General features: G+C 40.1%; 1 pseudogene; it reads left to right on the forward strand.

The window, feature by feature from the left end:
- Positions 1 to 1,301: 1,301 nt before the first annotated feature.
- On the forward strand, positions 1,302 to 1,389 carry LOC116647216 (annotated as a pseudogene).
- The last annotated feature ends 22,058 nt before the right edge of the window (positions 1,390 to 23,447 follow it).

Consider the following 23,447-nt stretch of genomic DNA (forward strand, 5'->3'; position numbering starts at 1 on the left):
CAACAGAAACATGAAAAGATGCTCAATATCACTGATCATCAGGGAAATGCAAATCAGAACTACAATGAGATATCACCTCACACCTGTTAGAATGGCTAAAATCAACAACACAAGGAACAACAAGTGTTGGCGAGGATGCAGAGAAAGGGGCACCCTGTTGCAGTGTTGGTGGGAATACAAACTGGTGCAGCCATTCTGGAAAACAGTATGGCGTTTCCTCAAAAAGTTACAAGTAAAACTACCCAATGATCTATCTAGCAATTGCACTACTAGGTATTTACCCTAAGAACACAAAAACTCTAATTCACAGGGATACATGCACCTTGATGTTTATAGCAGCAGTATCTACAATAGCCAAATTATGGAAATAGCCCATGTCCATCAGTTGATGAATGGATAAAAAAAATGTGGCATATACATATGATGGAATATTACTCAGCCATAAAAGAATGAAACCTTGCCATTTGCAATGATATGGATGGAGCTAGAAAGTATTACTTTAAGTGAACTAAGTCAGTCAAAAAAAGACAAATAATACATGATGTCATTCATATGTGGAATTTAAGAAACAAAACAAATGAACATAAGGGGGAGAAAAGAGGCAAACCAAGAAACAGACTCTATAGAGAACACACTGTGGTTACCAGAGGGGAGGTAGGTGGGAGGATGGGTGAAATAGGTGCTGGGGATTAAGGAGTGCACTTGTCTTGATGAGCACAAGATGATGTATGGAAATGCTGAATCACTATATTGTACACCTGAAACTAATATAACACTGTATGTTAATTAACTGGAATTTGAATAAAAACTTAAGAAAAAGAAAGGATAAAAAGTTTGGGCTCCTCTCTCACACAAAATAAATAAAATTCTTCATGGTTAAAGATGAAAATATTAAAATAAAATTAACAAACTGAGAGTTGCTGGAGGGGAGGTGGGTGGGAGGACGGGATAATAAGGTGATGGGCATTAAGGAGGGCACTTGTTGTGATGAGCACTGGGTGTTATATGCAACTGATGAATCACTAAACTCTACCTCTGATACTAATAAAAAATAAATACAATTAATATAGATAATTTGAAAACTTATGTATAATCTAAGAGTCAAGAAAACTTTTTATTCAAGCTAGGTAACCTAGACACTATAGAGAAAGATTTGAAATATTTGAGCACTTCAAACTTAAAATATAATCATATGGCAAAAGCAAAGGTAAAACCGAAAGACAAATAATAGAGAAAAATATATTTGTAGTAGATATTACAAATAAAGGGTTCATATCCAACATATAAAAATATCCTACACAAGCTTTGCACAGTGGCAGTATCGAGGCCAATGAGGTTTATCTGAGGCGCAATTATTGCTAATTGAAAAATATCCTACACATTAATTAAAAAAAAGACAAACACCTGAATTGAAAGTGGTTAAAAGGTGTAAGGATTCACAGAGGAAGAAAGCCACCTTGCCAAAGAACAAGTGAATTTACTCAGCCTCACTAACAGAGATACTGAAAATAACAAAGGAATATCACTTTAGGACCATTAAATATGTTACCACATATTGCTGGAGCGTGGTGGAAGTTAACATGTTATCTCATACATCTGCTGAGGGATATGTGCTGTAGTAAAGGCATTTGGAATTCAACCTGGCAACATCTATTAAAATTAAGAATTCACATAAACTTTAACTTAGCAATTCCATTTCTGAGGCCCCTTTCCATGGAAATAAAAGCACAAATGTATAATGATGAATATAAACAAAATATATTATAAACACACACACACACACACATTCAGAGTAATTGTAATATTGTTTGTGGTGGCCAAAAAAACTGGAATCAACTTGAATGTCCTCCATAGAGGAATGGTTTAATAAGTTGTCTTTCATTCAAACCATCACACTTTACATATCTACTTTAAAACGTCTATACCAGATGATGTGGAAAAATTTCTGTGAAGTGTTTCTAAATGAGGAAAAACAAGATGTGGTAAAGAGTAAAATACTGTCCCTATACATTTGTATGTTTATGTATGTATGTTACATTATTGTATGAACATGGAGAAAGATATGGAAAGGTGCACAGAAAGCTTTTAACACTGGTTATCCAGTGAAGGAGAGGGTAATGAAATGCAAAAATTCTATAGAGTTAAAGGTTTTCCCAGCATTATAAATATATATAAAGTTACTTTACTTATGTAAATGCACAGGTAAGTGTTTAAATCAGTGTAGAGCCACGTACAGAAAGATTGTTGCCAAAATTGTGCTTATTGCAGGGTGTTTTTTCAGGATTATGGTTTTTTTTTTAAACTTTGTTCCTGATATTTTGAATTTTTAACAATAAAAATTTTAAATGATTTTAACATTTTCTAAAGCAAATATTACAGAGTAGATTAAGGAAATGATCCAGTATGTATACAATGATTTGATTGTTTACTCCTTCAGTCATTCATCAATGCATTGAGCAGCCACCATGATATTGTGTTAAGTGTGTTAGGGTGGTTGGGATTATAAAGATGAATGAAATACGCTCCTTGCTGTTGTATATTGTATATTGGGGGGAGATAAATATGTAAATGAATAATTCTCATACAATGTAGCAATTGCTTTAAGGTATTTATAGGACAACAAGAGCAACGAACTCTGCTGGCACTGGTGGTAAAGAGGCTTCAGAGGGGAATCACAATTTGAGCTTAGCCTTGAAGAATGAGTAAGCTTTAATCACTTACCAGCCCAAGGTGGGGAGGGGAAAGCAATCCCTTCAAAGAAGGAAACATCCTGTCCTATTTCATTTTCATCAAGGATGTGGAGGAAGCAGTAAACAGCTTATGAATTTTAGTCTTAAATGATGATAATGCACAAAGATGGGGAAATATCAGAGACCAAAAAGAGAAAAAAAAAACCATCAAGGGAACAAGGAAGTTTGGAAGAGTTCTGATCAGCAAGTAATAAAATGAGAAACTTCTTCGAAAAATGCAAATAGATTTTTCTGAGGGAAGAAAAACTCAAAGCTGCATTTAATGGAAAGAAGCAGTTGTCAAAGCAACCTGACTAAGCTCAGCAGGTTATGTTTGTAATTAGGAAAGAAATATGGGTTGCTGTTCATTTAGGACCTTATGGAAGGAGGTTGGAGAGAAGAGGATAGATATTTAAGTAATGATTCTTTAGCTAGAAAGAGGGAATGTTAGAAATCAGCCATTACCGCCATTTCATTATATAAATCAATCACAAGCCATATATAGATATTTACTGTGAAGTATCTAAAGGTACCAGAATGCCTCACCGTTGCAGGAAGATGCCCCAAAATACTTGTGTCTTCAAGAAAGTCAAACAGGGGTCAGTAGTCATAGGTTAACAGCAGCTCACACAAGACACATTAGCTCTTGGGGAGTGGGGTGGGGGAGAGAAGCAAGAAGGAACACTTATTTATTTATTTATATTATTGATGATAATAACAGAAGCCATTTTATCAAATGCTGATTATGGGTTTAATACAGTGTCAGGTGTTTCACATAAATTACCTCATTCAATCCCAGAATGACTCTAAGACATAAACACATATCATTTCCATTTCACAGGTAAGGAAACTAAATCTTAGAGAGGTTAAGAAACTTACCTGAGGTCAAATAGCTTTTAGGTGGTGAAGCTGTAAATGGAGGTTGGACTTCAAATCATATGCTCCAAATTGCTCTGCTCAACACCAAGTTGCATCCCCCCCACGCCCCGCCACCACAACCCTAGTCCCAGCCATCATCATCTCACCCCTGTACTGTTGCAACAGGCCGGTACCTCTCTGGTGCTACACAAGCCACAACATCCAGTGAACTTCCTAAACATAACTCGGACTGCATCACTTGCCCGTATCAAACCATCCAGCAGCTCTCTACCACACATAAAATAAACTGCAAGTCCTCACCCTTCCAGTCCCTGTTCCCTATACAGCCTCCTCTCTGCCAGACTCTCTGGTTTCAGTCACCACCTTCACTCTGCCCCTGTCTCTGTACTCCAGTCACACCCACCTCTTTGCTATTCTTCAACACGTTGTTTTTGTTCTTACCTCATGGCATTGCTACTTGCTGTCCTTCCTACCAAAAATGCTCTTCTTTGAAGTCTTCACACAGCTCACTCTATCTCATTATTCAGGTCTCAATTCAAGTATCAGCTCCTCAGAGATTTCCCCACAACTGTTGGCTGAAGCAGCTGTCCTCTGCCCCACACCAACACTCTTAACTACTTCTTAATCCATATAAATGTAATTACTTGGCAGCAGGAACTATAGACCTTATGTTCTTCACTGTAAGCCCAGGATCTAGAACAGTGTCGGGTACATACTACGCACTCAAGACATACTTGTTTCCTGAAATATTGGTATCCTTAAAGTGCCATACCCACATGCCTAATCTCTCTCTTTCTCTCTCTCCATTTATAGCATTAATTTTCTGTGGAGTATATGAGCTTGTTGTCATCTTACAGAAGTAGGGTGTATACCCTCCAATCAAAATTTGGTTTGAATTTCAAGACTAATGATGGCACTCATAGACCAAGAGGGTACAAAAAGGATTATTACTCACATGAGTTATACATCAAAAATAGAGTCAAACAAAAAAAACAGTAGTAACTACACGATGAATAATTAGATGGTTGTGATTATCTCACTATATATATATCAAAACATTAAAGTGTACACCTTAAATATATACAATACTTGTTTGTCCATGAGTCACACTCTATTCCAATTCATCCCTCATGTTTGACTGATAATGAAAATATTTCATGGTATATTTAACTTAATTTAGACTTATTTATGTAAGCTATTATGGCACCTGCAGCCTGAGACCAGTAGGAGAGGTAAATGTTCTGCTGAATATTTTGTTCAAGAGCCCAGCATTGTGTATTCTGAAAACTGAAATGAATGCCTTGGTCACTATCAATGTGTGGAACTCCAAAGATGATAAGCAGTGCCATGATGAGATCTTGTATTGTGTCTTTAATATGTGTAGAGAAATATGTGACCTTAATTTATATTTTAGGTATCTGTGAGGCAAGAGATTCCAAGAGTTCTTTACCCCACATGAGTCAACCTTGGGTAAGGAATTGTTTGCATTGGCCAGACCAGATGGTGAGACCATTGGCAGTGGCCCAAAGATCTGTAGAAATGTGCAGATGAGGCAAATTGTTGGCCAAGACATCCAATGTTAAGTTGATTGCCTAAAGTTTGGTCAACTGAGCTAACCCTGGGGTCCTGTCCTTCATCAGAAACATCCTGATTAAGGGATGAAAAGAAGCAGCTCTGAAGAAAGCTCCATTAAGTGTGACCGTGATAATATCATTGGTTAACTGAATGAACTCCCTTTGGCATTCACTCTGTTGGTCCTAAGGGGCTCCCCAGGTATTCAAAGGTTCTAAGATACAGGTGACCTCTTCTAGCACTATGGCATCTGGCAAAGGATTGAGCACAGGGGAAGGTACCCTCTCCTGTAGGTCGGTTATGCAGAAAGCCCAGTTTTGGCTCTATCCTGTAGCAAGGAGGCCTTACTAGCCACGCTGAGCTTGCAGAGTGCTGCTTTCATGATCTATGTCATAATGGGCAGCTGGATATGGAGAGTTCTGATGGTTAAGGTTACACATATCTATTTATTTCTATATTATGTTCAGTTAAATCCCTGGTTGTTTTTATCAGCTTGCCCAGATGTGGGCCAGAAGGGAAAGAAGGAATGAGGCTTAAAAATTGTCAATAGTCAAATATCAAAAATGGGATCAGGGAGGGATGCCTGGGTGGCTTAGTTGGTTAAGCTTCTGACTCTTGGTTTTGGCTCAGGTCATGATCTCAGGGTCATGGGATCAAGCCCCACGTCAGGCTCGGCGATCAGCGTGGAGTCTGCTTAAGTTTCTCTCCCCCCCTCCCTCTGCCCCTCCCCTGCCCCACTCACACTCTCTCTCAATAATAAATAATAAATTAAAAAATAAATAATAAATAAATAAAATATGGGATTAGATTCATTTTTACACACTGCTACCCCACCCATACACCACCCCTCTCCCTATCTGGGGCCCCCCAAACACACAGAAACACCAAGTTCTTTTCTTACTCTCCAGTGGGATAAAATGTTAGGAAATTTATCTTCAATCCCTAGTCCTCATCTAGTCCTTATTCCCAATGTCCAGCTAACTATGGAGTGGCTGGTCTGGGCCCCAAACTTGCAGGATTCCACCTCCCTCCCTTCTCATGCACTTGCCCCTTTCTTTCCCCTCTCATCATCAGAGAACAGAGAGACACACACATCTCCTTTTTGCAATTTGTTTGTGTTTTATTCATCAACACCCATGTACTTTATTTGGTCTCCACACAGGTGACCATTCACATTACATTTTGATCTCTACATGAGCAGCCATCTCTCCAGGGCTTTTTCTGGAGAGGTAAAAGCTACTTCAAGTTCTCTGGCCCCTGGTAGGCTAGGGCATTGCATGGGGTGGGAGACAGGCTTTCTTGAGCCATCTTTGGCTGATTTTCATTCTTTTTTTTATTCTGCCTGTGGTAAAAGACTAGTATTGTTGACTTTTTCCCCTTCTTGTGCTTTTCCGCATTCTGTTTAAGGGCTAATTTAACCTTCATCAGTATCTTCTGCACCTGGTAGGAAAACAAAATGAGTCCATAAAGACACTGGTTTTGGGGAAGAGGATGGAAATAGATGGGAAGGGGGACTTTAAAAGAATGGATACAGACTAAGGAGGGGTTTTGTGCCAGATAAGGGCAGCATAGGGGTCTCAGGTGGCCACCTCCAAGAAGAGGAGGAGGTGCATGAGTAGGGTAATCTGACCTTCTCACTTTCTTTGTCCTCGAGTTGACAAGGGATCCTCTTGCTCTCAGTGATAGCTCGAAACTGTTTCGTGTTTGGGATATCTGTATCTTTACCACTATCTGAGTTAAACCCAGGCGCTTCCCCATTAACCTCTGCCATGTTGTAGCAACAGGGGCCCACTCCCGGGCTCCTGACCCCTCTATAAATAGCCTGCCAGGACAATGAGGAGCCACACCCTTTAACTCTGATTGGTCAGTAGGAAATTCCTCCAGCCAATGGTAGCCCTGGAGTGGCTTGCCATCACAAAGCACCACACGTGAAAAACCATGGGAGGAGGGGATGCAAGCAGAGGAGTTCAGATGCTCTGGTTAGAGAAAGGGTGAGCTTTCTCAACACCCCTTAAAGAGCCCTCTCAAACTGACCTGTTATTCATTCTCATCTCCTCTGGTTCAATTCCTGTGGTACACATGGCAGGGAGAAGGTGATTATTCCAACCCATTCCCCATGGCCACTCCCACTCAGTGGTTCATTCTGTCATCTCCCAGTGCTCATCACTACCTAGTATTTTGTATTTTCTTAATAAATTTTTAATTTTACAACAGTTTTAGATATACAGAAAAATTGTGAAAATAATATCCATATACCCCATGCCCAATTTCCCTTATTTATTAATGTCTTATGTTAGTATGATACATTTGTTAAACTTAGTGAACCACCAGCGAAACTGTTATTAACTGAAGTCTGTACCTTATTCAGATTCCCTTAGTTTTTACCCAATGTCCTTTTTCTGTCATCTAGGATACCACATTAAATTTAGCTAACATGTCATGCCTTTTTAGGCTCCTCTTAGCTGTGACAGTTTTTAGACTACTTGTTTTTGAGGATCTTGACAGCTTAGGGTATTTTTTGTTTTTTGATTTTGTTTTTTACATTAGTCCTCAAACATTATTAATCTTATAACTGAAAGTTTGTACCTTTTTCCCAAACTTTCCCTATTTCCTTCACTCTTCAGCCCTTGGCAATCTTTTCTACTCTCTGTTTCTATGAGTTTGACTTTTTTTTTTTTTTTTTTTTAGATTCCACATATAAGTGATACCATGCCTATTTGTCCTCTGTCTGGTTTATTTCACTTAGCATAATACCCCATCAAGATCTAACCATGTTGTCAGAAAAGGCAGGACTTCCTCCTTTCTCATGGCTGAATAATATATAAATATATACCACATATACATTGCCTCATATTTTGGGCATACCTAAAACTCCTTTGAGGTAATGTACCCATATTTATGTCTCAATAGAGACATGAATTATCACATTTCCCTCCAACACTTGGCTCTACCAGGCAACTTTTCCAGGTTATGTGCATGTGCGTGTGTGTGTGTGGGGGGGTTACTGGACATACTTCAGTGAGGTTCTTCTCTGCCCTGCTCATATTTATAAGTTTCTTCTTCTAGAGAACTCCAAATCAAATCAGTACCATCAGGGTTATGTACTTCCCATGGCAATGGTTGAATTAATCCTTTGTCTTTATCACAGGAGTGCCATGGATATTTCTCTCTAGAACCCTGAGGATCAGTATCTCTCGTGTGTGTGTGTGTGTATGTGTATGTGTGTGTGGTATAAACAAGCAGCAGAAACATTTTGTAAGGTCCTAGTGAGTTCTCTGCTTTTATTTTTTTATTATGTTATTTTTTTTATTATATTAATCACCATGCATTACATCCTTAGTTTTCGATGTACGGTTCCATGATTCCTTGTTTGCATATAACACCCAGTGCTCCATTCAGTACGTTCCCTCTTCAATACCCATCACCTGGCTAACCCATCCCCCCACCCCCCTCCCCTCCAGAACCCTCAGTTTGTTTCTCAGAGTCCATAGTCTCTCATGGTTCTTCTCCCCCTCCGATTTCCCCCCCTTCATTTTTCCCTTCCTACTATCTTCTTTTTTTTTTTTTTAACATATTATGTATTATTTGTTTCAGAGGTACAGGTCTGTGACTCATCGGTCTTACACAATTCACAGTGCTCACCATAGCACATACCCTCCCCAAAGTCTATCACCCAGTCACCCCATCCCTCCCACCTTCCACCACTCCAGCAACCCTCTGTTTGTTTCCTGAGATTAAGAATTCCTCATATCAGTGAGGTCATATGATACATGTCTTTCTCTGATTGACTTATTTCGCTCAGCATAATACCCTCTAGTTCCATCCACATCATTGCAAATGACAAGATTTCATTCCTTTTGATGGCTGCATAATATCCATTATATATATATATACGATATCTTCTTTATCCACTCATCTGTCAAAGGACATCTTGGCTCTTTCCATAGTTTGGCTATTGTGGACATTGCTGCTATAAACACTGGGGTGCATGTACCCCTTCGGATCCCTACATTTGTATCTTTGGGGTAAATACCCAGTAGTGCAATTCCTGGGTCGTATGGTAGCTCTATTTTCAACTTTTTGAGGAACCTCCATACTGTTTTCCAGAGTGGCTGCACCAGCTTGCATTCCCACCAACAGTGTAGGAGGGTTCCGCTTTCTCCGCATCCCCGCCAACATCTGCCATTTCCTGACTTGTTAATTTTAGCCATTCTGACTGGTGTGAGGTGGTATCTCATTGAGGTTTTGATTTGGATTTCCCTGATGCTGAGCGATGTTGAGCAATTTTTCATGTGTCTGATGGCCATTTGGATGTCTTCTTTGGAAAAATGTCTGTTCATGTCTTTTACCCATTTCTTGATTGGATCATTTGTCTTTGGGTGTTGAGTTTGATAAGTTCTTTATAGATTTTGGATACTAGCCCTTTATCTGATATGTCATTTGCAAATATCTTCTCCCATTCTGTCGGTTGTCTTTTGGTTTTGTTGACTGTTTCCTTTGCTGTGCAAAAGCTTTTTATCTTGATGAAGTCCCAATAGTTCATTTTTGCCCTTGCTTCCCTTGCCTTTGGCGATGTTTCTAGGAAGAAATTGCTGTGGCTGAGGTCGAAGAGGTTGCTGCCTGCACTCTCCTTTAGGATTTTTATGGACTCCTGTCTCACATTTAGGTCTTTCAACCATTTGGAGTCTATTTTTGTGTGTGGTGTAAGGAAATGGTCCAGTTTCATTCTTTTGCATGTGGCTGCCCAATTTTCCCAACACCATTTGTTGAAGAGACTGTCTTTTTTCCATTGGACATTCTTTCCTGCTTTGTCGAAGATTAGTTGACCATAAAGTTGAGGGTCCATTTCTGGGCTCTCTATTCTGTTCCATTGATCTATGTGTCTGTTTTTGTGCCAGTACCATACTGTCTTGATGATGACAGCTTTGTAATAGAGCTTGAAGTCCGGAATTGGGATGCCACCAGCTTTGCTTTTCTTTTTCAACATTCCTCTGGCTATTCAGGGTCTTTTCTGGTTCCATACAAATTTTAGGATTATTTGTTCCATTTCTTTGAAAAAAGTGCATGGTATTTTGATAGGGATTGCATTGAATGGGTAGATTGCTCTAGGTAGCATTGACAGCTTCACAATATTTGTTCTTCCAATCCATGAGCATGGAACGTTTTTCCATTTCTTTGTGTCTTCCTCAATTTCTTTCATGAGTATTTTATAGTTTTCTGAGTACAGATCCTTTGCCTCTTTGGTTAGATTTATTCCTAGGTATCTTATGGTTTTGGGTGCAGTTGTAAATGGGAGCGACTCCTTCATTTCTCTTTCTTCTGTCTTGTTGTTGGTGTATAGAAATGCCACTGATTTCTGTGCATTGATTTTATATCCTGCCACTTTACTGAATTCCTGTATGAGTTCTAGCAGTTTTGGGGTGGAGTCTTTTGGGTTTTCCACATAAAGTATCATATCATCTGCAAAGAGTGAGAGTTTGACTTCTTCTTTGCCGATTAGGATGCCGTTTATTTCTTTTTGTTGTCTGATTGCTGTGGCTAGGACTTCTAGTACTATGTTGAATAGCAGTGGTGATAGTGGACATCCCTGCCGTGTTCCTGACCTTAGGGGGAAAGCTCTCAGTTTTTCCCCATTGAATATGATATTTGCTGTGGGTTTTTCATAGATGGCTTTTATGAAATTGAGGTATGGACCCTCCATCCCTATACTCTGAAGAGTTTTGATCAAGAAAGGATGCTGTATTTTGTCAAATGCTTTTTCTGCATCTATTAAGAGGACCATATGGTTCTTGTTCTTTCTTTTATTAATGTATTGTATCACATTGATTGATATGCAGATGTTGAACCAAACTTGCAGCCCAGGGCTAAATCCCACTTGGTCGTGGTAAATAATCCTTTTAGTGTACTGTTGGATCCTATTGGCTAGTATTTTGGTGAGAATTTTTGCATCCATGTTCATCAAGGATATTGGTCTGTAATTCTCCTTTTTGATGGGGTCTTTGTCTGGTTTGGGGATCAAGGTAATGGTGGCCTCATAAAACGAGTTTGGAAGTTTTCCTTCCATTTCTATTTTTTGGAACAGTTTCAGAAGAACAGGATTAATTCTTCTTTAAATGTTTGGTAGCATTCCCCTGGGAAGCCATCTGGCCCTGGGCTTTAGTTTGTTGGGAGATTTTTGATGACTGCTTCGATTTCCTTAGTGGTAATATGTCTGCTCAGGTTTTCTATTTCTTTCTGATGCAGTTTTGGTAGATTATACATCTCTAGGAATGCATCCATTTCTTCCAGATTATCTAATTTGCTGGCATATAGTTGCTCATAATATGTTCTTATAATTGTTTGTATTTCTTTGGTGTTGGTTGTGATCTCTCCTCTTTCATTCATGATTTTATTTATTTGGGTCATTTCTCTTTTCTTTTTGATAAGTCTGGCCAGGGCTTTATCAATCTTATTCTTTCAAAGAACCAGCTCCTCGTTTCATTGATCTGTTCTACTGTTCTTTTGGTTTCTATTTCATTGATTTATGCTCTGATCTTTATTATTTCCCTTCTCTTGATGGCTTTAGGCTTTATTTGCTGTTCCTTCTCCAGCTCCTTTAGGTGTAGGGTTAGGTTGTGTATTTGAGACCTTTCTTGTTTCTTGAGAAAGGCCTGTATTGCTATATACTTTCCTCTTAGGACTGCCTTTGCTGCATCCCAAAGATTTTGAATAGTTGTGTTTTCATTTTCATTTGTTTCCATGATTTTTTTTAATTCTTCTTTAATTTCCTGGTTGACCCATTCATTCTTTAGTAGGATGCTCTTTAGCCTCCATGTATTTGAGTTCTTTCCGACTTTCCTCTTACGACTGAGTTCTAGTTTCAAAGCATTGTGGTCCGAAAATATATAGGGAATGATCCCAATCTTTTGGTACCAGTGGAGACCTGATTTGTGACCTAGGATGTGATCTTTTCTGGAGAATGTTCCATGGGCACTAGAGAAGAATGTGTATTCTGTTGCTTTGGGATGGAATGTTCTGAATATATCTGTGAAGTCTATTTGGTCCAGTGTGTCATTTAAAGTCTTTATTTCCTTGTTGGTCTTTTGCTTAGATGATCTGTCCACTTCAGTGAGGGGGGTGTTAAAGTCCCCTACTATTATTGTATTGTTGTCAATGTGTTTCTTTGCTTTTGTTATTAATTGGCTTATATAAGTGGCTGCTCCCATGTTAGGGGCATAGATATTTACAATTGTTAGATCTTGTTGGATAGACCCTTTAAGTAGAATATAGTGTCCTTCTTCATCTCTTATTATAGTCTTTGGTTTAAAATCGAATTTGTCTGATATAAGGATTACCACCCTAGCTTTCTTTTGGTGTCCATTAGCATGGTAAATGGTTTTCCACCCCCTCACTTTCAATCTGGGGGTGTCTTTGGGTCTAAAATGAGTCTCTTGCAGACAGCATATTGATGGGTCTTGTTTTTTTTATCCAATCTGATACGCTGTGTCTTTTGATTGGGGCACTTAGTTCATTTACATTCAGGGTAACTATTGAAAGCTAAGAATTTAGTGCCATTGTATTGCCTGTAAGGTTACTGTTACTGTATATTGTCTGTGTTCCTTTCTGGTCTATGTTACTTTGAGGCTCTCTCTTTGCTTAGAGGCCCCCTTTCAAGATTTCTTGTAGGGCTGGTTTCGTGTTTGCAAATTCCTTTAGTTTTTGTTTGTCCTGGAAGCTTTTTATCTCTCCTTCTATTTTCAGTGACAGCCTAGCTGGATATAGTATTCTTGGCTGCATATTTTTCTCATTTAGTGCTCTAAATATATCATGCCAGTCCTTTCTGGCCTGCCAGGTCTCTGTGGATAGGTCTGTTGCCAATCTAATGTTTCTACCATTGTAGGTTACAGATCTCTTGTCCCGAGCTGCTTTCAGGATTTTCTCTTTGTCTCTGAGACTCGTAAGTTTTACTATTAGATATCAGGGTGTTGACCTATTTTTATTGATTTTGAGGGGGGTTCTTTATGCCTCCTGGATTTTGATGCCTGTTTCCTTCCCCAAATTAGGGAAGTTCTCTGCTATAATTTGCTCCAATATACCTTCTGCCCCTCTGTCTCTTTCTTCTTCTTCTGGGATCCCAATTATTCTAATATTGTTTCATCTTATGGTATGACTTATCTCTCAAATTCTGCCCTCGTGGTCCAGTAGTTGTTTATCTCTCTTTTTCTCAGCTTCTTTATTCTCCATCATTTGGTCTTCTATATCACTAATTCTCTCTTCTGCCTCATTTATGCTAGCAGTTAGAGCCTCCATTTTTAATTGCACCTCATTAATAGCCTTTTTTATTTCAACCTGGTTAGATTTTTAGTTCTTTTATTTCTCCAGAAAGGGTTTCTCTAATATCTTCCATGCTTTTTTCAAGCCCACCTAGTATCTTTAAAATCGTCATTCTGAACTCTAGTTCCGACATCTTACTAATGTCCATAATGATTAGGTCTCTGGCACTCGGTACTGCCTCTTGTTCTTTTTTTTTTTTTTTGAGGTGAGTTTTTCCGTCTTGTCATTTTGTCCAGAGGAGAATAGATGAATGAGAGAACAAAATGCTAACAGGGTAACAACGTCCCCAGAAAAATATATACTAAACAAATCAGAAGAGACCTGAAACCAGGGGAAAAGAAAGGGAAAGAAAGAAAAAAGAAAAAAAGAAAAAGAAAAAGATAAAAAAAAAAAAAAACAGAATATGTTCAAATATGATCAGGCTGGTGCATAGATCAGTGCCACACACTAGATTTTGGGCGTATTTTCGTCTGTTAGAAGAAACTGCCTCCCAAAATTTTAAAGAGAGAAAAACTTATATATGTACAAAAATAAGGGTAAATTCGATGAAGGGATGGAATATGACTATAACAATGAAAATTATGAAAGATTTTATAAAAGGAATCGATAAGATAAGAAGTTGGTTGAAAAAAGAAAGAAGAGGAATTTTAAAAAAAAGGGGGAGAGAGAATGTGATCAGGCAGGTGGCTAAAACGAAGCCATACACTAGAGATTTAGGGTTTCTTTTGGTCTGTTAGAAGAAACTGTATCCCAAAATTTTAGGGAGAACAACTTATACATATATACCAAAAATAAGGTTAACTACTATGAAGGGATAGAATATGACTTTAAAAATGAAAAATAAAAAAGATTTTTAAAAAGGGGATTGATAAGATATTGGTTGAAAAAGGGAAAAAGAAAAATTCAAAAAAAAGAAAAAGAAAAAAAATTTAAAAAATTAACTTTGAAAGTCTAAAGAATCAGGGGAAAAAAAGCCATGAATTCTATGTGCTGTATTCCCCTAGCGCTGGAGTTCTGCCGTTCTCATTGATCAGTAAACTTGGTCTTCGCTGGCTGTTCTTGCTGATCTTCTTGGGGAGGGGCCTGTTGCCGTGGTTCCCAAATGTCTTTGCCGGAGGCGGAATTGCCACACCCTTGCCGGGGGCCAGGCTAAGTAATCTGCTCAGCTTTGCTCTCAGTAGCTTTTGTTCCCTGCAAGTTTTCCGTACAGTTTTGGAGGATGAGAGTGAAAATGGCGACCTCCCAATCTCCACCCCGGAGGAGCCGAGAACTCGGGGCCCCACTCCTCAGTGCGCCCCCAGAGAAAAGCAGTCAATCACTCCCGTCTCCCCAGTCTCTGGCCGCACTCCATGCTCACCTGGTCTGTGACTGAGCGTTTCTATCTCTGGCACACGACCCCGTTTGTGGAGTCTCCAAACCTGGCAGATTCCTGCGGTGCACTCCTGCGCCACTCCTCCCCGGGGAGGAAGGGGAGTCTCCCCAGATCTGCCGCTTGTTGGGTCCTTGCTGGAAGAGCAGTGGCCCGACTGTGCCGCGGATCACGGTTTATGGCAACCCCAAGCTGAGAGCCCACTCCTCGGCTCCGTCTCTGCAGCCGGCTTCCCCGCTCTGATACCTGGGAGCTCTGCCACACTCAGGCACCTCCAGTCTTCCTGTGACCCCAAGGGTCCTGAGACCACACTGTCCCAGTGAGTGTTCCACCCCCCACTTTGCCACTGGAGCGACGTCCCTCAGCGGAGCAGACTTCTAACTGTTCCAATTTTGTGCTCTGCTGCTCCGATTTTGCCAGTAGCAGCTGACAGAGTCTCTCTCCCCCTGCTGTCTATCTTCCTTTCTGGAGAGAGCAGGGCAGGCTCTCAAATAGGTTCAAGAATGGCTTGAGAGAGCAGAAAAAAGAGACTGGCTTGGTTTTTATGGTGGCAAGGGAATGTTGCTGGAGTGAGTGTTCCCACACATAGGTCAGGGCTTGCATGGTCTGAACCTCGTACTGACCCCATAGGAGAGAGTACCTGGGCTTTCTTATCAGATATAGATAAGTAAGGAATGAGAAAGTGGTGGGGTTCTGGTATAAAATAGTGCTGTGTAAATGAAAGATGTTCTAGCACAATTTAGAATTCTCATAACCATTATAAGAAGCTCCTCATATTGTTTTTAGTTTAAGCTGCTTTTCACTAGATTAGTATTTCCCAAATTATGGTTCTTTAAATATTATTTAAGGTGGCTTAGAATTATCCTGGTTCATCAACAGAGAAACTGTGTAAGAGAAAAGACTGCTAGCATCAGCAAGCCTGACAGTCTATAGGAGAGCAGACCTAACTGCACTATCTGCTGAATTATGTAGGGTTTCTTATATTTTCCCCATCCCAGCTGATTACTGTGGCATCCAAAGACTGTAATAATTATAGAAACTAACATTTATTGACCATTAACTCTATGTAGGAATTATGCTAAATATTCATATCCATATTTAAAACTCATCACAACTCTATTGAGGTAAGTGGCAAAATAGCACTTATTGCCAGCTCTGCTGAGATTCCTGAGGCCATCTCCATTCTAATTGGAGAAGCAGAAAAGAACATGGAGGAGGGTTACATGGAAATATTTATGGGCCAGGTTCAAAAGGGTCATGCATTACTCCTACTCATTTTTCATTGCCAAAAACTCACATAGCCACACCTAACTGCAAAAAGAAGAGGAGAACTTGAATGTGAGAGATCAGCTAGCAATCTCTGTCTCCACTATCCTCTTCATCACAATCTCCAGGATTAGGGTAGGGCCTAGCACATGGTAAGTGGTCACAAATTTTTCTGTCAAATGAATGTGTTTGAGCTCTTTTGGTCAGTTATGGAGATTAGAAACATATAGAAGTTGGTTAAGCAATGGTTTCTTAGATATGACACCAAAAGCACAAGCAAGCAAGAAAGAGTAAATTGGACTATATAAAAATTTTAGAAATCTTTTCTCCTGCAAAAAATACTATCAATAAAGTGAAAAGGCACACCAGAGAAAAACAGAAAAATATTTGCAAATCATATATTTGATAAAAGTCAGTTATGCAGAGTACAAAAAGAACTCTTACAACAAAAATACAAATTACCCAATTAAAAATTAGATAAAGGACTTGAATAGACATTTTGCCAACGAAGATATGCAAATAGTCAACAAACACATGAAAACATGCTCAATGTCATTAGTCGTTAGGGAAATGCAAATCAAAACCATGATGAGATACCACTTCACACCCACTAGAAAGGCTATAATTTTAAATAAAATTGGGAGGGAGGTCCAAGATGGCAGTATAAGAAGATCTTGAACTTACCTCCTTCCGTGGACACACCAAATTTATAGCTACATATGGACCATTTTCCTCTAATAAGATCTGAAAACTAGATGAACTGCTCTCTACAACAAAGGATAAAAGGACCACATTGAGACAGGTAGGAGAGGCAGAGACACAGTCACACACACAGACACACACACACACACACCAAAAAACCCACCTGCCCCTGCATGGTGACACACAATAGAAAGGGATCTCACCAGACAGGTGCTTCTCCTGAATGAATGAAAGGTTGATGCCCTACATAGGGCACCTTACTCCCTGGGATCTGCACCAGAGAGATGAATCCCCAGAACATCTGGCTTGAAAACCAATGCGGCTGACACCCAGGGGCCCAAAGTGCTATATGAAACAGATTCCCCTCTTGGAGGGCTCACATGCGGTTTCACTTACCCCAAGACCCAGCAATAAAACAGTTTGAAAAGTGCTTAGACTATATATAAGAGAGATTCATTTGCTGATCTGGGGGCATCTTCTGGAGGGATGGGGGACAGTTAAGATGCTCCCTGGAAGCAGAGATATTGGTGGATGCCATTGTTGCACACTTGCACCCTCTACACAGCCTGCTAGCAGAGGCAGGTAAGCTCAAACACAGCACCCTCCCACCACGTTGCTGGGACTGGGAGGGGCGAGCAGTCCCAGCATGTGCCAAGGCTAGAAAGTGTGGGTGATTGCAATGTTCTCCTGCTCCCTGGCTGGGGTAGGGTAGCACAAACAGTCATGGAGTTCTCCCACTCTCTAGCTAAAGTCTGTGAGTGTAGGTTGTTGTGACACTCCCCTACTCCCTAGCTGGGGCTAGCAAGAATGAGTAGTCACGGCATTCTCCTGCTCTCAGACTAAAGCTGGCACATGTCCATAGACAAGTCACTCTCCCAGTGCATTGCTGAAGCCCATGGGCAGGGAGAGTCGAGACATTGTCCCATTGCCTTTCTGAAGCCAGTGAGCATTCCCTACCTACAACATTCTCCAGCTGCCATGCGAAAGCAGTAGGTGCACACAATCCACACAGAGGACACCCCTTGATTGGCCCTGTGGCCAACAGAACTGGTGTTCCAGAGCTGCATGAGACTGTAACAATTGGAAAGATAGTTCTTGGCAGGCCATCACACCCAGGGCACTGCAGAGACAGCAGACTGAAAGATAATATCCCAGTCTCCTTTGGAAAAGGCCTATTTACTTAGCCTGGAGCTAAATTCTCCAGTCAAAAGACATAGAGTGACTGAATGGATTTATAAAACAAGACACATCTATATACTACCTACAAAAAAGTCTTAATAAACTCAAGAAGACTGAAATCATATCAAGCATCTTTTCCTACCACAATGGTAAAATATTACAAATAAATTACAAGAAGAACACTGAATTCTCCAGTCAAAAGACATAGAGTGACTGAATGGATTTTAAAAATGAGACACATCTATATACTACCTACAAAAAAAACTCATTTCAGAAGTAAGGACACATGGAGACTGAAAGTGAAGGAATGGAAAAAGATGTTCAATGCACATCAGAATGAAAAGAAAGATGGTGTAGCTATCCACATATGCTACAAAGAGACTTAAAAAATAAAGACTGTGATAAAAGACAAAGGGGGTACTACATAATGATAAAGGGTCAATCCAACAAGAAGACATAAAATTTATAAATATATATGTATGCAACCAAAATATATAAAGTAAATATTAACAGACTTAAAGGAGAAATTGATAGCAATACAATAATAGTAGGGGTTTTTGGCCTGGCTGTGGGGATTCTACACCGCTGGTGAGCGACAGCCTTGTGTGCTGGGGATGGGGCACAGACTCGCAGACCAGTAGCAGCGCGGAAAGGACTTTAGGGCAGCCCCTGGGGCGGAAATCCAGAGCAGCGGGGTCGCGCATGAGATCTGGGGGCGGCTGGCAGTTTTAGAAGCACAAAGGGCAGAGACGTGCCCCAACCTGGAGGCAGGACTGGGAGCGCTGCGGAGGGGCGCACAACCCAGGACACTGCAGTTTATAGCAGCACGAACAGAAACGGAGACACTGTGGCCTGGAGAGCTCACTGAAGAACAGACTGCGGTCTCTCTGCTCTGAGGCAGAGTGTTGGAAACGGTCTCTTCTACTCTGATTCACGGAAGAGATGCGGAAAGCCGCCAGGGAAAGCTGTCAGAGAACAAAAGCCCCAAAAACTGATTCCTGCTGAGCCCATCCCCCGCCACAGGGGTGCAGGGCAACTCCACTGGAACAGGGCTGCCCTGAGTAACAGCATGGCAGGCCCCTCCCACAGAAGACAGGCTGGGAAAACAAGAGGCCAGCAACCCTAAGGTCCCAAGAAAACAGGTGCATCTTGCTTGGGTTCTGGTCAATAATTTGGACTCTATACATTCCCTCAAACACCCATCAACAGAATGACTAGGAGGAGGAGCCCCCAAAACAGAAAAGACTCAGAGATTATGACTTATGCTGCAGATTTACAAATGGATGAAGATATAACCAAGATGTCGGAGCTGGAATTCACGCTTGCAATTGTGAAGACAATGGCTAGAATGGAGAAATCAATTAATGGCAACATAGAGTCTCTAAGGGCAGAAATGAAAGCTGAATTGGCAGAATTTAAAAATGCTATCACTGAGATCCAATCCAATCTAGATAATCTAACAGCTAGGGTAACTGAGGCAGAAGAATGAATAAGTGACCTGGAAGACAATATAATAGATAAAAAGGGAAAAGAGGAGGCCAGGGAAAAACAACTCAGAATCCATGAAAATAGAATCAGAGAAATAAGTGACACCATGAGACGTTCCAATGTCAGAATAATTGGAATCCTGGAGGTAGTGGAGAGAGAGGGGGGGCTAGAAGATGTATTTGAGCAAATCGTAGCTGAGAACTTCCCTAATCGGGGGAATGAAACAAACATTCGAGTCCTAGAGGCGGAGAGGACCCCTCCTAAGATCAAGGAAAACAGGCCAACACCCCAGCATGTAATAGTAAAACTTGCAAATCTTAGAACCAAGGAAACCATCTTAAGGACAGTTAGGGGGAAGAGATTCCTTACAAACAGAGGGAGGAACATCAGAATAACGTCAGACCTATCCACAGAGACCTGGCAAGCCAGAAAGGCCTGGCAAGACATATTCAGGGTACTAAATGAGAAGAACATGCAGCCAAGAATACTTTATCCAGCAAGGCTTTCATTTAGAATGGATGGAGAGATGCAGAGCTTCCAAGACCGGCAGAAACTGAAAGAATATGTGACCACTAAGCCGGCCCTGCAAGATATATGAAGGGGGGTTCTATAAAAGGAGAAAGACCCCAAGAGTGATCTACAACAGAAATTTACGGGGACAATCTATAAAAACAACGTCTTCACAGGCAACATGATGACAATTCATAACTTTCAATAATCACTCTCAACGTGAATGGCCTAAATGCTCCCATAAAATGGTACAGGGTTGCAGACTGGATAAAAAGACAGGACCCATCCATATGCTGCCTACAAGAGACTCATTTTGAACTTAAAGATACATCCAGACTGAAAGTGAAGGGATGGAGATCCATCTTCCATGCCAACGGACCTCAAAAGAAAGCTGGGGTAGCAATTCCTATAACAGACAAATTAGATTTTAGACTAAAGTCTGTAATAAGAGACACAGAAGGACACTATATCATTCTTAAAGGGTCTATCCAACAAGAAGATCTAACAATTGTAAATATCTATGTCCCCAACATGGGAGCAGCCATCTACATAAGCCAACTGTTAACCAAAATAAAGAGTCATATTGATAACAATACGTTAATTGTAGGAGACCTCAATACTCCACTCTCAGCAATGGACAGATCATCTAAGCAGAGAAGCAACAAGGAAACAAGAGCTTTGAATGATACATTGGACCAGATGGACCTTCTAGATATTTACAGAACATTCCATCCTAAAACAACAGAATACTCATTCTTCTCGAGCACACATGGAACTTTCTCCAGAATAGACCACATACTGGGTCACAAATCAGGTCTCAACTGATACCAAAAGACTGAGATTATTCCCTGCATATTCTCAGACCACAATGCTCTAAAACTGGAACTCAATCACAAGAAAAAATTTGGCAGAAATTCAAACACTTGGAAGCTAAAGACCACTCTGCTCAAGAATGTTTGGGTCAACCAGGAAATCAAAGAAGAACTCAAACAATTCATGGAAATCAATGAGAACGAAAACACATCGGTCCAAAACCTATGGGATACTGCAAAGGCGGTCCCTAAGGGGGAAATACATAGCCATCCAAGCCTCACTCAAAAAAATAGAAAAATCCTGAATTCACCAACTAACTCTACACCTTAAAGAACTAGAAAAAAAGCAACAAACGATGCCTAAGCCACGCATTAGAAGAGAAATAATTAAAATTAGAGCAGAAATCAATGAATTAGAAACCAGAAACACAGTAGATCAGATCAACGGAACTAGAAGTTGGTTCTTTGAAAGAATTAATAAGATCGATAAACCACTGGCCAGACTTATCCAAAAGAAAAGAGAAAGGACCCAAATTAATAAAATTATGAACGAAAGGGGAGAGATCACGACTAACACCAAGGAAATAGAAACAATTATTAGAAATTATTATCAACAGCTATATGCCAATAAACTGAGCAATCTGGATGAAATGGAGGCCTTCCTGGAAACCTATAAGCTGCCAAGACTGAAACAGGAAGAAATTGACAACCTGAATAGGCCAATAACCAGTAGCGAGATTGAAGCAGTGATCAAAAACCTCCCAAAAAACAAGAGTCCAGGGCCTGATGGAGTCCCTGGGGAATTCTACCAAACATTCAGAGAAGAAATAATACCTATTCTACTGGAGCTGTTTCAAAAAACAGAAACAGAAGGAAAACTTCCAAACTCTTTCTATGAGGCCAGCATTACCTTAATCCCCAAACGAGGCAAAGACCCTGTCAAAAAGAATTTTAGACCGATACCCTGATGAACGTGGATTCCAAAATCATCAACAAAATCCTAGCTAATAGGATCCAACAATACATTAAAAGGATCATCCACCACGACCAAGTGGGATTTATCCCCGGGATGCAAGGGTGGTTCAACATTTGCAAATCAATCAGTGTGATAGAACACATTAATAAGAGGAGGGAGAAGAACCATATGGTCCTCTCAATTGATGCAGAAAAAGCATTCAACAAAATACAACATCCTTTCCTGATTAAAACTCTTCAGAGTATAGGGATAGAGGGAACATTCCTCAAGTTCATAAAATTCATCTATGAAAAACCCACAGCGAATATCATCCTCAATGGGGAAAAGCTGAGAACGTTTCCCTTAAGATCAGGAACATGTCAAGGATGCCCACTCTCACCACTATTGTTCAACATAGTGCTAGAAGTCCTAGCAACAGCATTCGGACAACAAAAAGAAATAAAAGGTATTCAAATTGGCAAAGAAGAAGTCAAACTCTCTCTTTTCGCAGACGACATGATACTTTATGTGGAAAACCCAAAAGACTCCACCCCCAAATTACTAGAACTCATACAGCAATTCAGTAATGTGGCAGGATACAAAATCAATGCACAGAAATCAGTGGCTTTCTTATACACTAACAACACAACTGTAGAAAGAGAAATTAGAGAAACGATTCCATTTACAATAGCACCAAAAGACATAAGATACCTTGGAATAAACCTAACCAAAGAGGTAAAGGATCTATACTCTAGGAACTACAGAACACTCATGAAAGAAATTGAAGAAGACACATAAAGATGGAAAAATATCCCATGCTCATGGATCAGAAGAATAAACATTGTTAAAATGTCTATGCTACCCAGAGCAATCTATACCTTCAATGCCATCCCGATGAAAATTCCAATGACATTTTTCAAAGTGCTGGAACAAACAATCCTGAAATTTGTATGGAATCAGAAAAGACCCCGCATTGCCAAGGAAATGTTGAAAAAGAAAAACAAAGCTGGGGGCATCATGTTGCCCAATTTCAAGCTATATTACAAAGCTGTGATCACCAAGACAGCATGGTACTGGCACAAAAACAGACATATAGACCCAATGGAACAGAATAGAGAACCCAGATATGGACCCTCAACTCTATGGTCAAATAATCTTTGACAAAGCAGGAAAAAACATGTAATGGAAAAAAGACAGTCTCTTCAATAAATGGTGCTGGGAAAATTGGACAGCCACATGCAGAAGAATGAAACTCAACCATTCTCTAACACCATTCACAAAGATAAACCCAAAGTGGATGAAAGACCTCAATGTGAGACAGGTATCGATCAAAATCCTAGAGGAGAACATAGGCAGTAACCTCTTGGACATCGCCCACAGCAACTTCTTTCAAGATACATCTCCAAAAGCTAATGAAACAAAAGCAAAAATGAACTTTGGGACTTCATCAAGATAAAAAGCTTCTGCACAGCAAAGGAAACAGTCAACAAAACAAAGAGGCAACCCACAGAATGGGAGAAGATATTTGCAAATGACATTACAGATAAAGGGCTGGTATCCAAGATCTATAAAGAACTTCTCAAACTCAACACCCAAAAAACAAATAATCAAGTCAGAAAGTGGGCAGAAGATATGAAAAGACACTTCTCTGAAGAGGACATACAAATGGCTAA

The sequence above is a fragment of the Phoca vitulina genome, unplaced genomic scaffold (genome assembly GCF_004348235.1).
Source record: "Phoca vitulina isolate PV1807 unplaced genomic scaffold, GSC_HSeal_1.0 scaffold39, whole genome shotgun sequence".
Lineage (NCBI taxonomy): Eukaryota > Metazoa > Chordata > Mammalia > Carnivora > Phocidae > Phoca > Phoca vitulina.